Raw genomic sequence first — 15,522 nt, 5'->3', positions numbered from 1 at the left:
TAGAAACTTTATAAATTTCAATCTTTTACTTTTTGTAAACCCTAGATATGGTGTCAAAGTGCTTTTAGCTATGTTCTGAGATGGGGATTAGGTGGTATTGAATCATAGATTTAGTTGATGAAGGATGGAGATTGAAAAATTACAAAGTTTCTTATTTTAGAAACTTTATAAAACATCCATCTTTTAGACATAGAAAACCCAAGATCTGGAGTAAAGAAGCTTTTAGCCAAGTTTGTAGAAGAGGATGAGATGGTATTGACTCTTAGATTTAGTTGATTGAGGATATTGAATTAAAAAATAAAAAGTTTCTTATTTTAGAAACTCTAAAACATCAATCTTTTAGACATAAGAGACCTTGGAGATGGTCTCAAAGAGCTTTTGGCCAAGTTTTGGGATGATGAAGAGATGGTTTTAAATCTTAGATTTAGTTGATGGAAGATGGAGATTGAAAAAGTAGAAACTTTCTTGTTTTAGAAACTTTATAAAGTATCCATCTTTTAGACATAGGAAATCCTAGAGATGGTGTTAAGGAGGTTTCAGTCAAGTTTTGAGATGAGGATGTGATGGTATTGGATCTTTGATTTTGTTGATAAAGGATGGAGATTGAAAAAATAGAAAGTTTATATAACATCAATCGTTTAGACATAGCTGACCCTAGAGATGGTGTCAATGAGCTTTTAGCCAAGTTTTGGATTGATGATGAGATGGTATTGAATCTTAGGTTTAGCTGATGAAGGATGGAGATTGAAAAAATAGAAAGTTTCTTATTTTACAAACTTTATAAAACATCCATCTTTTAGACATTGGAAACTCGAGGGATGGTGTCAAGGAGCTTTTAGCAAAGTTTTGAGATGAGAATGAGAGGGTACTGAATCTTAGATTTATTTGCTGAATGATGGAGATTGAAAGAAAAAAAAAGTTTCCCATTTTAGAAACTTTATAAAACATCAAACTTTTATACTTAGTAAACCCCAGAGATGGTGTCAATGAGCTGAGATGAGGATTAGATGGTATTGAATCTTAGATTTAGTTGATGAAAGATGGAGATTGAAGAAATAGAAAGTTTATTATTTTAGAAACTTTATAAAACATCCATCTTTTAGACGTGGGAAATCCTCGAGATAGTGTTAATAAGCTTTTTGCCAAGTTTTGAGATCAGGACGAGATGGTATTGAATCTTCGATTTAGTTGATAAAGCAAGAAGATTGAAAAATAGAAAGTTTCTTATTTTAGAAACTTTTCAAAACATCAATTTTTAGCCATAGGAGACCCTAGAGATGGGGTCAAGGAGCTTTTAGCCATATTTTGAGGTGTGGATGAGATGGTATTGAAACTTAGATTTAGTTGATGAAGGACCCCCTTTTATTGTATTGAAACCCTAGCGATGATGTCAACCAACTTCTAGCCACGTTTTGGGTTGAGAATCAGAGGGTATTGAATCTTTGATTTAGCTGCTGAAGGATGGAGATTGAAAAAATAGAAAGCTTCTTATTTTAGAAACTTTATAAAACATCCATCTTTTGGACATAAGAAACCCTAGAGATGGTGTCAAGGAGTTTTTTGCCAAGTTTTAAGATTAGGATGAGAGGGTATTGAACCTTAGATTTAGTTGCTAAAGGATAGAGATTGAAGAAATAAAAAGTTTCTTATTTTAGAAACTTTATAAATATCAATCTTTTACTTTTTGTAAATCCTAGATATGATGTCAAAGTGCTTTTAGCTATGTTCTGAGATGGGGATTAGGTGGTATTTAATCATAGATTTAGTTGATGAAGGATGGAGATTGAAAAATTACAAAGTTTCTTATTTTAGAAACTTTATAAAACATCCATCTTTTAGACATAGAAAACCCTAGATCTGGAGTAAAGAAGCTTTTAGCCAAGTTTGTAGAAGAGGATGAGATGGTATTGACTCTTAGATTTAGTTGATTGAGGATATTGAATTAAAAAATAAAAAGTTTCTTATTTTAGAAACTCTAAAACATCAATCTTTTAGACATAAGAGACCTTGGAAATGGTGTCAAAGAGCTTTTGGCCAAGTTTTGGAATGATGAAGAGATGGTTTTAAATCTTAGATTTAGTTGATGGAAGATGGAGATTGAAAAAGTAGAAACTTTCTTGTTTTAGAAACTTTATAAAGTATCCATCTTTTAGACATAGGAAATCCTAGAGATGGTGTTAAGGAGGTTTCAGTCAAGTTTTGAGATGAGGATGTGATGGTATTGGATCTTGGTTTTTGTTGAAAAAGGATGGAGATTGAAAAAATAGAAAGTTTATATAACATCAATCGTTTAGACATAGCTGACCCTAGAGATGGTGTCAATGAGCTTTTAGCCAAGTTTTGGATTGATGATGAGATGGTATTGAATCTTAGGTTTAGCTGATGAAGGATGGAGATTGAAAAAATAGAAAGTTTCTTATTTTACAAACTTTATAAAACATCCATCTTTTAGACATTGGAAACTCGAGGGATGGTGTCAAGGAGCTTTTAGCAAAGTTTTGAGAAGAGAATGAGAGGGTACTGAATCTTAGATTTATTTGCTGAATGATGGAGATTGAAAGAAAAAAAAGTTTCCCATTTTAGAAACTTTATAAAACATCAAACTTTTATACTTAGTAAACCCCAGAGATGGTGTCAATGAGCTGAGATGAGGATTAGATGGTATTGAATCTTAGATTTAGTTGATGAAAGATAGAGATTGAAGAAATAGAAAGTTTATTATTTTAGAAACTTTATAAAACATCCATCTTTTAGACGAGGGAAATCCTCGAGATAGTGTTAATAAGCTTTTTGCCAAGTTTTGAGATCAGGACGAGATGGTATTGAATCTTCGATTTAGTTGATAAAGCAAGAAGATTGAAAAATAGAAAGTTTCTTATTTTAGAAACTTTTCAAAACATCAATTTTTAGCCATAGGAGACCCTAGAGATGGGGTCAAGGAGCTTTTAGCCATATTTTGAGGTGTGGATGAGATGGTATTGAAACTTAGATTTAGTTGATGAAGGACCCCCTTTTATTGTATTGAAACCCTAGCGATGATGTCAACCAACTTCTAGCCACGTTTTGGATTGAGAATCAGAGGGTATTGAATCTTAGATTTAGCTGCTGAAGGATGGAGATTGAAAAAATAGAAAGCTTCTTATTTTAGAAACTTTATAAAACATCCATCTTTTGGACATAAGAAACCCTAGAGATGGTGTAAAGGAGTTTTTTGCCAAGTTTTAAGATTATGATGAGAGGGTATTGAGGCTTAGATTTAGTTGCGAAAGGATAGAGATTGAAGAAATAAAAAGTTTCTTATTTTAGAAACTTTATAAATATCAGTCTTTTACTTTTTGTAAACCCTAGATATAGTGTCGAAGTGCTTTTAGCTATGTTTTGAGATGAGGATGAGGTGGTATTGAATCATAGATTTAGTTGATGAAGGATGGAGATTGAAAAATTACAAAGTTTCTTATTTTAGAAACTTTATAAAACATCCATCTTTTAGACATAGAAAACCCTTGATGTGGAGTAAAGAAGCTTTTAGCCAAGTTTGTAGAAGAGGATGAGGTGGTATTGAATCTTAAATTTAGTTGATAGAGGATATTGAATTAAAAAATAGAAAGTTTCTTATTTTAGAAACTCTAAAACATCCATCTTTTAGACATAAGCGACCCTGGAGATGGTGTCAAAGAGCTTTTGGCCAAGTTTTGGGATGATGAAGAGATGGTTTTAAATCTTAGATTTAGTTGATGGAAGATGGAGATTGAAAAAGTAGAAAGTTTCTTGTTTTAGAAACTTTATAAAATATCCATCTTTTAGACATAGGAAATCCTAGAGATGGTGTTAAGGAGGTTTCAGTCAAGTTTTGAGATTCGGATGTGATGGTATTGGATCTTGGATTTTGTTGATAAAGGATGGAGATTGAAAAAATAGAAAGTTTATATAACATCAATCGTTTAGACATAGCTGACCCTAGAGATGGTGTCAATGAGCTTTTAGCCAAGTTTTAGATTGATGATGAGATGGTATTGAATATTAGGTTTAGCTGATGAAGGATAGAGATTGAAATAATAGAAAGTTTCTTATTTTACAAACTTTATAAAACATCCATCTTTTAGTCATTGTAAACTCGAGAGATGGTGTCAAGGAGCTTTTAGCAAAGATTTGAGATGAGAATGAGAGGGTACTGAATCTTAGATTTATTTGCTGAATGATGGAGATTGAAAGAAAAAAAAGTTTCCCATTTTAGAAACTTTATAAAACATCAAACTTTTATACTTAGTAAACCCCAGAGATGGTGTCAATGAGCTGAGATGAGGATTAGATGGTATTGAATCTTAGATTTAGTTGATGAAAGATGGAGATTGAAGAAATATAAAGTTTATTATTTTAGAAACTTTATAAAACATCCATCTTTTAGACGTGGGAAATCCTCGAGATAGTGTTAATAAGCTTTTTGCCAAGTTTTGAGATCAGGACGAGATGGTATTGAATCTTCGATTTAGTTGATAAAGCAAGAAGATTGAAAAATAGAAAGTTTCTTATTTTAGAAACTTTTCAAAACATCAATTTTTAGCCATAGGAGACCCTAGAGATGGGGTCAAGGAGCTTTTAGCCATATTTTGAGGTGTGGATGAGATGGTATTGAAACTTAGATTTAGTTGATGAAGGACCCCCTTTTATTGTATTGAAACCCTAGCGATGATGTCAACCAACTTCTAGCCACGTTTTGGGTTGAGAATCAGAGGGTATTGAATCTTAGATTTAGCTGCTGAAGGATGGAGATTGAAAAAATAGAAAGCTTCTTATTTTAGAAACTTTATAAAACATCCATCTTTTGGACATAAGAAACCCTAGAGATGGTGTCAAGGAGTTTTTTGCCAAGTTTTAAGATTAGGATGAGAGGGTATTGAACCTTAGATTTAGTTGCTAAAGGATAGAGATTGAAGAAATAAAAAGTTTCTTATTTTAGAAACTTTATAAATATCAATCTTTTACTTTTTGTAAATCCTAGATATGATGTCAAAGTGCTTTTAGCTATGTTCTGAGATGGGGATTAGGTGGTATTGAATCATAGATTTAGTTGATGAAGGATGGAGATTGAAAAATTACAAAGTTTCTTATTTTAGAAACTTTATAAAACATCCATCTTTTAGACATAGAAAACCCTAGATCTGGAGTAAAGAAGCTTTTAGCCAAGTTTGTAGAAGAGGATGAGATGGTATTGACTCTTAGATTTAGTTGATTGAGGATATTGAATTAAAAAATAAAAAGTTTCTTATTTTAGAAACTCTAAAACATCAATCTTTTAGACATAAGAGACCTTGGAAATGGTGTCAAAGAGCTTTTGGCCAAGTTTTGGAATGATGAAGAGATGGTTTTAAATCTTAGATTTAGTTGATGGAAGATGGAGATTGAAAAAGTAGAAACTTTCTTGTTTTAGAAACTTTATAAAGTATCCATCTTTTAGACATAGGAAATCCTAGAGATGGTGTTAAGGAGGTTTCAGTCAAGTTTTGAGATGAGGATGTGATGGTATTGGATCTTGGTTTTTGTTGATAAAGGATGGAGATTGAAAAAATAGAAAGTTTATATAACATCAATCGTTTAGACATAGCTGACCCTAGAGATGGTGTCAATGAGCTTTTAGCCAAGTTTTGGATTGATGATGAGATGGTATTGAATCTTAGGTTTAGCTGATGAAGGATGGAGATTGAAAAAATAGAAAGTTTCTTATTTTACAAACTTTATAAAACATCCATCTTTTTGACATTGGAAACTCGAGGGATGGTGTCAAGGAGCTTTTAGCAAAGTTTTGAGATGAGAATGAGAGGGTACTGAATCTTAGATTTATTTGCTGAATGATGGAGATTGAAAGAAAAAAAAGTTTCCCATTTTAGAAACTTTATAAAACATCAAACTTTTATACTTAGTAAACCCCAGAGATGGTGTCAATGAGCTGAGATGAGGATTAGATGGTATTGAATCTTAGATTTAGTTGATGAAAGATGGAGATTGAAGAAATAGAAAGTTTATTATTTTAGAAACTTTATAAAACATCCATCTTTTAGACGTGGGAAATCCTCGAGATAGTGTTAATAAGCTTTTTGCCAAGTTTTGAGATCAGGACGAGATGGTATTGAATCTTCGATTTAGTTGATAAAGCAAGAAGATTGAAAAATAGAAAGTTTCTTATTTTAGAAACTTTTCAAAACATCAATTTTTAGCCATAGGAGACCCTAGAGATGGGGTCAAGGAGCTTTTAGCCATATTTTGAGGTGTGGATGAGATGGTATTGAAACTTAGATTTAGTTGATGAAGGACCCCCTTTTATTGTATTGAAACCCTAGCGATGATGTCAACCAACTTCTAGCCACGTTTTGGGTTGAGAATCAGAGGGTATTGAATCTTAGATTTAGCTGCTGAAGGATGGAGATTGAAAAAATAGAAAGCTTCTTATTTTAGAAACTTTATAAAACATCCATCTTTTGGACATAAGAAACCCTAGAGATGGTCTAAAGGAGTTTTTTGCCGAGTTTTAAGATTATGATGAGAGGGTATTGAGGCTTAGATTTAGTTGCGAAAGGATAGAGATTGAAGAAATAAAAAGTTTCTTATTTTAGAAACTTTATAAATATCAGTCTTTTACTTTTTGTAAACCCTAGATATAGTGTCGAAGTGCTTTTAGCTATGTTTTGAGATGAGGATGAGGTGGTATTGAATCATAGATTTAGTTGATGAAGGATGGAGATTGAAAAATTACAAAGTTTCTTATTTTAGAAACTTTATAAAACATCCATCTTTTAGACATAGAAAACCCTTGATGTGGAGTAAAGAAGCTTTTAGCCAATTTTGTAGAAGATGATGAGATGGTATTAAATCTTAGATTTAGTTGATAGAGGATATTGAATTAAAAAATAAAAAGTTTCTTATTTTTGAAACTCTAAAACATCCATCTTTTAGACATAAGAGACCCTGGAGATGGTGTCAAAGAGCTTTTGGCCAAGTTTTGGGATGATGAAGAGATGGTTTTAAATCTTAGATTTAGTTGATGGAAGATGGAGATTGAAAAAGTAGAAAGTTTCTTGTTTTAGAAACTTTATAAAATATCCATCTTTTAGACATAGGAAATCCTAGAGATGGTGTTAAGGAGGTTTCAGTCAAGTTTTGAGATTCGGATGTGATGGTATTGGATCTTGGATTTTGTTGATAAAGGATGGAGATTGAAAAAATAGAAAGTTTATATAACATCAATCGTTTAGACATAGCTGACCCTAGAGATGGTGTCAATGAGCTTTTAGCCAAGTTTTAGATTGATGATGAGATGGTATTGAATATTAGGTTTAGCTGATGAAGGATAGAGATTGAAATAATAGAAAGTTTCTTATTTTACAAACTTTATAAAACATCCATCTTTTAGTCATTGTAAACTCGAGAGATGGTGTCAAGGAGCTTTTAGCAAAGATTTGAGATGAGAATGAGAGGGTACTGAATCTTAGATTTATTTGCTGAATGATGGAGATTGAAAGAAAAAAAAGTTTCCCATTTTAGAAACTTTATAAAACATCAAACTTTTATACTTAGTAAACCCCAGAGATGGTGTCAATGAGCTGAGATGAGGATTAGATGGTATTGAATCTTAGATTTAGTTGATGAAAGATGGAGATTGAAGAAATATAAAGTTTATTATTTTAGAAACTTTATAAAACATCCATCTTTTAGACGTGGGAAATCCTCGAGATAGTGTTAATAAGCTTTTTGCCAAGTTTTGAGATCAGGACGAGAGGGTATTGAATCTTCGATTTAGTTGATAAAGCAAGAAGATTGAAAAATAGAAAGTTTCTTATTTTAGAAACTTTTCAAAACATCAATTTTTAGCCATAAGAGACCCTAGAGATGGGGTCAAGGAGCTTTTAGCCATATTTTGAGGTGTGGATGAGATGGTATTGAAACTTAGATTTAGTTGATGAAGGACCCCCTTTTATTGTATTGAAACCCTAGCGATGATGTCAACCAACTTCTAGCCACGTTTTGGGTTGAGAATCAGAGGGTATTGAATCTTAGATTTAGCTGCTGAAGGATGGAGATTGAAAAAATAGAAAGCTTCTTATTTTAGAAACTTTATAAAACATCCATCTTTTGGACATAAGAAACCCTAGAGATGGTGTCAACGAGTTTTTTGCCAAGTTTTAAGATTAGGATGAGAGGGTATTGAACCTTAGATTTAGTTGCTAAAAGATAGAGATTGAAGAAATAAAAAGTTTCTTATTTTAGAAACTTTATAAATATCAATCTTTTACTTTTTATAAATCCTAGATATGATGTCAAAGTGCTTTTAGCTATGTTCTGAGATGGGGATTAGGTGGTATTGAATCATAGATTTAGTTGATGAAGGATGGAGATTGAAAAATTACAAAGTTTCTTACTTTAGAAACTTTATAAAACATCCATCTTTTAGACATAGAAAACCCTAGATCTGGAGTAAAGAAGCTTTTAGCCAAGTTTGTAGAAGAGGATGAGATGGTATTGACTCTTAGATTTAGTTGATTGAGGATATTGAATTAAAAAATAAAAAGTTTCTTATTTTAGAAACTCTAAAACATCAATCTTTTAGACATAAGAGACCTTGGAGATGGTGTCAAAGAGCTTTTGGCCAAGTTTTGGGATGATGAAGAGATGGTTTTAAATCTTAGATTTAGTTGATTGAAGATGGAGATTGAAAAAGTAGAAACTTTCTTGTTTTAGAAACATTATAAAGTATCCATCTTTTAGACATAGGAAATCCTAGAGATGGTGTTAAGGAGGTTTCAGTCAAGTTTTGAGATGAGGATGTGATGGTATTGGATCTTGGTTTTTGTTGATAAAGGATGGAGATTGAAAAAATAGAAAGTTTATATAACATCAATCGTTTAGACATAGCTGACCCTAGAGATGGTGTCAATGAGCTTTTAGCCAAGTTTTGGATTGATGATGAGGTGGTATTGAATCTTAGATTTAGCTGCTGAAGGATGGAGATTGAAAAAATAGAAAGCTTCTTATTTTAGAAACTTTATAAAACATCCATCTTTTGGACATAAGAAACCCTAGAGATGGTGTCAAGGAGTTTTTTGCCAAGTTTTAAGATTAGGATGAGAGGGTATTGAACCTTAGATTTAGTTGCTAAAGGATAGAGATTGAAGAAATAAAAAGTTTCTTATTTTAGAAACTTTATAAATATCAATCTTTTACTTTTTGTAAACCCTAGATATGGTGTCAAAGTACTTTTAGCTATGTTTTGAGATGGGGATTAGGTGGTATTGAATCATAGATTTAGTTGATGAAGGATGGAGATTAAAAATTACAAAGTTTCTTATTTTAGAAACTTTATAAAACATCCATCTTTTAGTCATTGTAAACTCGAGAGATGGTGTCAAGGAGCTTTTAGCAAAGATTTGAGATGAGAATGAGAGGGTACTGAATCTTAGATTTATTTGCTGAATGATGGAGATTGAAAGAAAAAAAAGTTTCCCATTTTAGAAACTTTATAAAACATCAAACTTTTATACTTAGTAAACCCCAGAGATGGTGTCAATGAGCTGAGATGAGGATTAGATGGTATTGAATCTTAGATTTAGTTGATGAAAGATGGAGATTGAAGAAATATAAAGTTTATTATTTTAGAAACTTTATAAAACATCCATCTTTTAGACGTGGGAAATCCTCGAGATAGTGTTAATAAGCTTTTTGCCAAGTTTTGAGATCAGGACGAGATGGTATTGAATCTTCGATTTAGTTGATAAAGCAAGAAGATTGAAAAATAGAAAGTTTCTTATTTTAGAAACTTTTCAAAACATCAATTTTTAGCCATAAGAGACCCTAGAGATGGGGTCAAGGAGCTTTTAGCCATATTTTGAGGTGTGGATGAGATGGTATTGAAACTTAGATTTAGTTGATGAAGGACCCCCTTTTATTGTATTGAAACCCTAGCGATGATGTCAACCAACTTCTAGCCACGTTTTGGGTTGAGAATCAGAGGGTATTGAATCTTAGATTTAGCTGCTGAAGGATGGAGATTGAAAAAATAGAAAGCTTCTTATTTTAGAAACTTTATAAAACATCCATCTTTTGGACATAAGAAACCCTAGAGATGGTGTCAACGAGTTTTTTGCCAAGTTTTAAGATTAGGATGAGAGGGTATTGAACCTTAGATTTAGTTGCTAAAGGATAGAGATTGAAGAAATAAAAAGTTTCTTATTTTAGAAACTTTATAAATATCAATCTTTTACTTTTTGTAACCCTAGATATGGTGTCAAAGTGCTTTTAGCTATGTTCTGAGATGGGGATTAGGTGGTATTGAATCATAGATTTAGTTGATGAAGGATGGAGATTGAAAAATTACAAAGTTTCTTATTTTAGAAACTTTATAAAACATCCATCTTTTAGACATAGAAAACCCAAGATCTGGAGTAAAGAAGCTTTTAGCCAAGTTTGTAGAAGAGGATGAGATGGTATTGACTCTTAGATTTAGTTGATTGAGGATATTGAATTAAAAAATAAAAAGTTTCTTATTTTAGAAACTCTAAAACATCAATCTTTTAGACATAAGAGACCTTGGAGATGGTGTCAAAGAGCTTTTGGCCAAGTTTTGGGATGATGAAGAGATGGTTTTAAATCTTAGATTTAGTTGATGGAAGATGGAGATTGAAAAAGTAGAAACTTTCTTGTTTTAGAAACTTTATAAAGTATCCATCTTTTAGACATAGGAAATCCTAGAGATGGTGTTAAGGAGGTTTCAGTCAAATTTTGAGATGAGGATGTGATGGTATTGGATCTTGGATTTTGTTGATAAAGGATGGAGATTGAAAAAATAGAAAGTTTATATAACATCAATCGTTTAGACATAGCTGACCCTAGAGATGGTGTCAATGAGCTTTTAGCCAAGTTTTGGATTGATGATAAGATGGTATTGAATCTTAGGTTTAGCTGATGAAGGATGGAGATTGAAAAAATAGAAAGTTTCTTACTTTACAAACTTTATAAAACATCCATCTTTTAGACATTGGAAACTCGAGGGATGGTGTCAAGGAGCTTTTAGCAAAGTTTTGAGATGAGAATGAGAGGGTACTGAATCTTAGATTTATTTGCTGAATGATGGAGATTGAAAGAAAAAAAAAGTTTCCCATTTTAGAAACTTTATAAAACATCAAACTTTTATACTTAGTAAACCCCAGAGATGGTGTCAATGAGCTGAGATGACGATTAGATGGTATTGAATCTTAGATTTAGTTGATGAAAGATGGAGATTGAAGAAATAGAAAGTTTATTATTTTAGAAACTTTATAAAACATCCATCTTTTAGACGTGGGAAATCCTCGAGATAGTGTTAATAAGCTTTTTGCCAAGTTTTGAGATCAGGACGAGATGGTATTGAATCTTCGATTTAGTTGATAAAGCAAGAAGATTGAAAAATAGAAAGTTTCTTATTTTAGAAACTTTTCAAAACATCAATTTTTAGCCATAGGAGACCCTAGAGATGGGGTCAAGGAGCTTTTAGCCATATTTTGAGGTGTGGATGAGATGGTATTGAAACTTAGATTTAGTTGATGAAGGACCCCCTTTTATTGTATTGAAACCCTAGCGATGATGTCAACCAACTTCTAGCCACGTTTTGGGTTGAGAATCAGAGGGTATTGAATCTTAGATTTAGCTGCTGAAGGATGGAGATTGAAAAAATAGAAAGCTTCTTATTTTAGAAACTTTATAAAATATCCATCTTTTGGACATAAGAAACCCTAGAGATGGTGTGAAGGAGTTTTTTGCCAAGTTTTAAGATTATGATGAGAGGGTATTGAGGCTTAGATTTAGTTGCGAAAGGATAGAGATTGAAGAAATAAAAAGTTTCTTATTTTAGAAACTTTATAAATATCAGTCTTTTACTTTTTGTAAACCCTAGATATAGTGTCGAAGTGCTTTTAGCTATGTTTTGAGATGAGGATGAGGTGGTATTGAATCATAGATTTAGTTGATGAAGGATGGAGATTGAAAAATTACAAAGTTTTTTATTTTAGAAACTTTATAAAACATCCATCTTTTAGACATAGAAAACCCTTGATGTGGAGTAAAGAAGCTTTTAGCCAAGTTTGTAGAAGAGGATGAGGTGGTATTGAATCTTAAATTTAGTTGATAGAGGATATTGAATTAAAAAATAGAAAGTTTCTTATTTTAGAAACTCTAAAACATCCATCTTTTAGACATAAGCGACCCTGGAGATGGTGTCAAAGAGCTTTTGGCCAAGTTTTGGGATGATGAAGAGATGGTTTTAAATCTTAGATTTAGTTGATGGAAGATGGAGATTGAAAAAGTAGAAAGTTTCTTGTTTTAGAAACTTTATAAAATATCCATCTTTTAGACATAGGAAATCCTAGAGATGGTGTTAAGGAGGTTTCAGTCAAGTTTTGAGATTCGGATGTGATGGTATTGGATCTTGGATTTTGTTGATAAAGGATGGAGATTGAAAAAATAGAAAGTTTATATAACATCAATCGTTTAGACATAGCTGACCCTAGAGATGGTGTCAATGAGCTTTTAGCCAAGTTTTAGATTGATGATGAGATGGTATTGAATATTAGGTTAAGCTGATGAAGGATAGAGATTGAAATAATAGAAAGTTTCTTATTTTACAAACTTTATAAAACATCCATCTTTTAGTCATTGTAAACTCGAGAGATGGTGTCAAGGAGCTTTTAGCAAAGATTTGAGATGAGAATGAGAGGGTACTGAATCTTAGATTTATTTGCTGAATGATGGAGATTGAAAGAAAAAAAAGTTTCCTATTTTAGAAACTTTATAAAACATCAAACTTTTATACTTAGTAAACCCCAGAGATGGTGTCAATGAGCTGAGATGAGGATTAGATGGTATTGAATCTTAGATTTAGTAGATGAAAGATGGAGATTGAAGAAATAGAAAGTTTATTATTTTAGAAACTTTATAAAACATCCATCTTTTAGACGTGGGAAATCCTCGAGATAGTGTTAATAAGCTTTTTGCCAAGTTTTGAGATCAGGACGAGATGGTATTGAATCTTCGATTTAGTTGATAAAGCAAGAAGATTGAAAAATAGAAAGTTTCTTATTTTAGATACTTTTCAAAACATCAATTTTTAGCCATAGGAGACCCTAGAGATGGGGTCAAGGAGCTTTTAGCCATATTTTGAGGTGTGGATGAGATGGTATTGAAACTTAGATTTAGTTGATGAAGGACCCCCTTTTATTGTATTGAAACCCTAGCGATGATGTCAACCAACTTCTAGCCACGTTTTGGGTTGAGAATCAGAGGGTATTGAATCTTAGATTTAGCTGCTGAAGGATGGAGATTGAAAAAATAGAAAGCTTCTTATTTTAGAAACTTTATAAAACATCCATCTTTTGGACATAAGAAACCCTAGAGATGGTGTCAAGGAGTTTTTTGCCAAGTTTTAAGATTAGGATGAGAGGGTATTGAACCTTAGATTTAGTTGCTAAAGGATAGAGATTGAAGAAATAAAAAGTTTCTTATTTTAGAAACTTTATAAATATCAATCTTTTACTTTTTGTAAACCCTAGATATGGTGTCAAAGTGCTTTTAGCTATGTTTTGAGATGGGGATTAGGTGGTATTGAATCATAGATTTAGTTGATGAAGGATGGAGATTAAAAATTACAAAGTTTCTTATTTTAGAAACTTTATAAAACATCCATCTTTTAGACATAGAAAACCCTAGATCTGGAGTAAAGAAGCTTTTAGCCAAGTTTGTAGAAGAGGATGAGATGGTATTGACTCTTAGATTTAGTTGATTGAGGAAATTGAATTAAAAAATAAAAAGTTTCTTATTTTAGAAACTCTAAAACATCAATCTTTTAGACATAAGAGACCTTGGAGATGGTGTCAAAGAGCTTTTGGCCAAATTTTGGGATGATGAAGAGATGGTTTTAAATCTTAGATTTAGTTGATGGAAGATGGAGATTGAAAAAGTAGAAACTTTCTTGTTTTAGAAACTTTATAAAGTATCCATCTTTTAGACATAGGAAATCCTAGAGATGGTGTTAAGGAGGTTTCAGTCAAGTTTTGAGATGAGGATGTGATGGTATTGGATCTTGGATTTTGTTGATAAAGGATGGAGATTGAAAAAATAGAAAGTTTATATAACATCAATCGTTTAGACATAGCTGACCCTAGAGATGGTGTCAATGAGCTTTTAGCCAAGTTTTGGATTGATGATGAGATGGTATTGAATCTTAGGTTTAGCTGATGAAGGATGGAGATTGAAAAATAGAAAGTTTCTTATTTTACATTCTTTATAAAACATCCATCTTTTAGACATTGGAAACTCGAGGGATGGTGTCAAGGAGCTTTTAGCAAAGTTTTGAGATGAGAATGAGAGGGTACTGAATCTTAGATTTATTTGCTGAATGATGGAGATTGAAAGAAAAAAAAGTTTCCCATTTTAGAAACTTTATAAAACATCAAACTTTTATACTTAGTAAACCCCAGAGATGGTGTCAATGAGCTGAGATGAGGATTAGATGGTATTGAATCTTAGATTTAGTTGATGAAAGATGGAGATTGAAGAAATAGAAAGTTTATTATTTTAGAAACTTTATAAAACATCCATCTTTTAGACGTGGGAAATCCTCGAGATAGTGTTAATAAGCTTTTTGCCAAGTTTTGAGATCAGGACGAGATGGTATTGAATCTTCGATTTAGTTGATAAAGCAAGAAGATTGAAAAATAGAAAGTTTCTTATTTTAGAAACTTTTCAAAACATCAATTTTTAGCCATAAGAGACCCTAGAGATGGGGTCAAGGAGCTTTTAGCCATATTTTGAGGTGTGGATGAGATGGTATTGAAACTTAGATTTAGTTGATGAAGGACCCCCTTTTATTGTATTGAAACCCTAGCGATGATGTCAACCAACTTCTAGCCACGTTTTGGGTTGAGAATCAGAGGGTATTGAATCTTAGATTTAGCTGCTGAAGGATGGAGATTGAAAAAATAGAAAGCTTCTTATTTTAGAAACTTTATAAAACATCCATCTTTTAGACGTGGGAAATCCTCGAGATAGTGTTAATAAGCTTTTTGCCAAGTTTTGAGATCAGGACGAGATGGTATTGAATCTTCGATTTAGTTGATAAAGCAAGAAGATTGAAAAATAGAAAGTTTCTTATTTTAGAAACTTTTCAAAACATCAATTTTTAGCCATAGGAGACCCTAGAGATGGGGTCAAGGAGCTTTTAGCCATATTTTGAGGTGTGGATGAGATGGTATTGAAACTTAGATTTAGTTGATGAAGGACCCCCTTTTATTGTATTGAAACCCTAGCGATGATGTCAACCAACTTCTAGCCACGTTTTGGGTTGAGAATCAGAGGGTATTGAATCTTAGATTTAGCTGCTGAAGGATGGAGATTGAAAAAATAGAAAGCTTCTTATTTTAGAAACTTTATAAAACATCCATCTTTTGGACATAAGAAACCCTAGAGATGGTGTCAAGGAGTTTTTTGCCAAGTTTTAAGATTAGG

Source organism: Tasmannia lanceolata, unplaced genomic scaffold (genome assembly GCF_043159265.1).
Source record: "Tasmannia lanceolata isolate RefF3 unplaced genomic scaffold, GAP_Taslan_0.1 ptg000037l, whole genome shotgun sequence".
NCBI classification, from domain to species: domain Eukaryota; kingdom Viridiplantae; phylum Streptophyta; class Magnoliopsida; order Canellales; family Winteraceae; genus Tasmannia; species Tasmannia lanceolata.
This window is presented reverse-complemented; position numbering follows the sequence as displayed.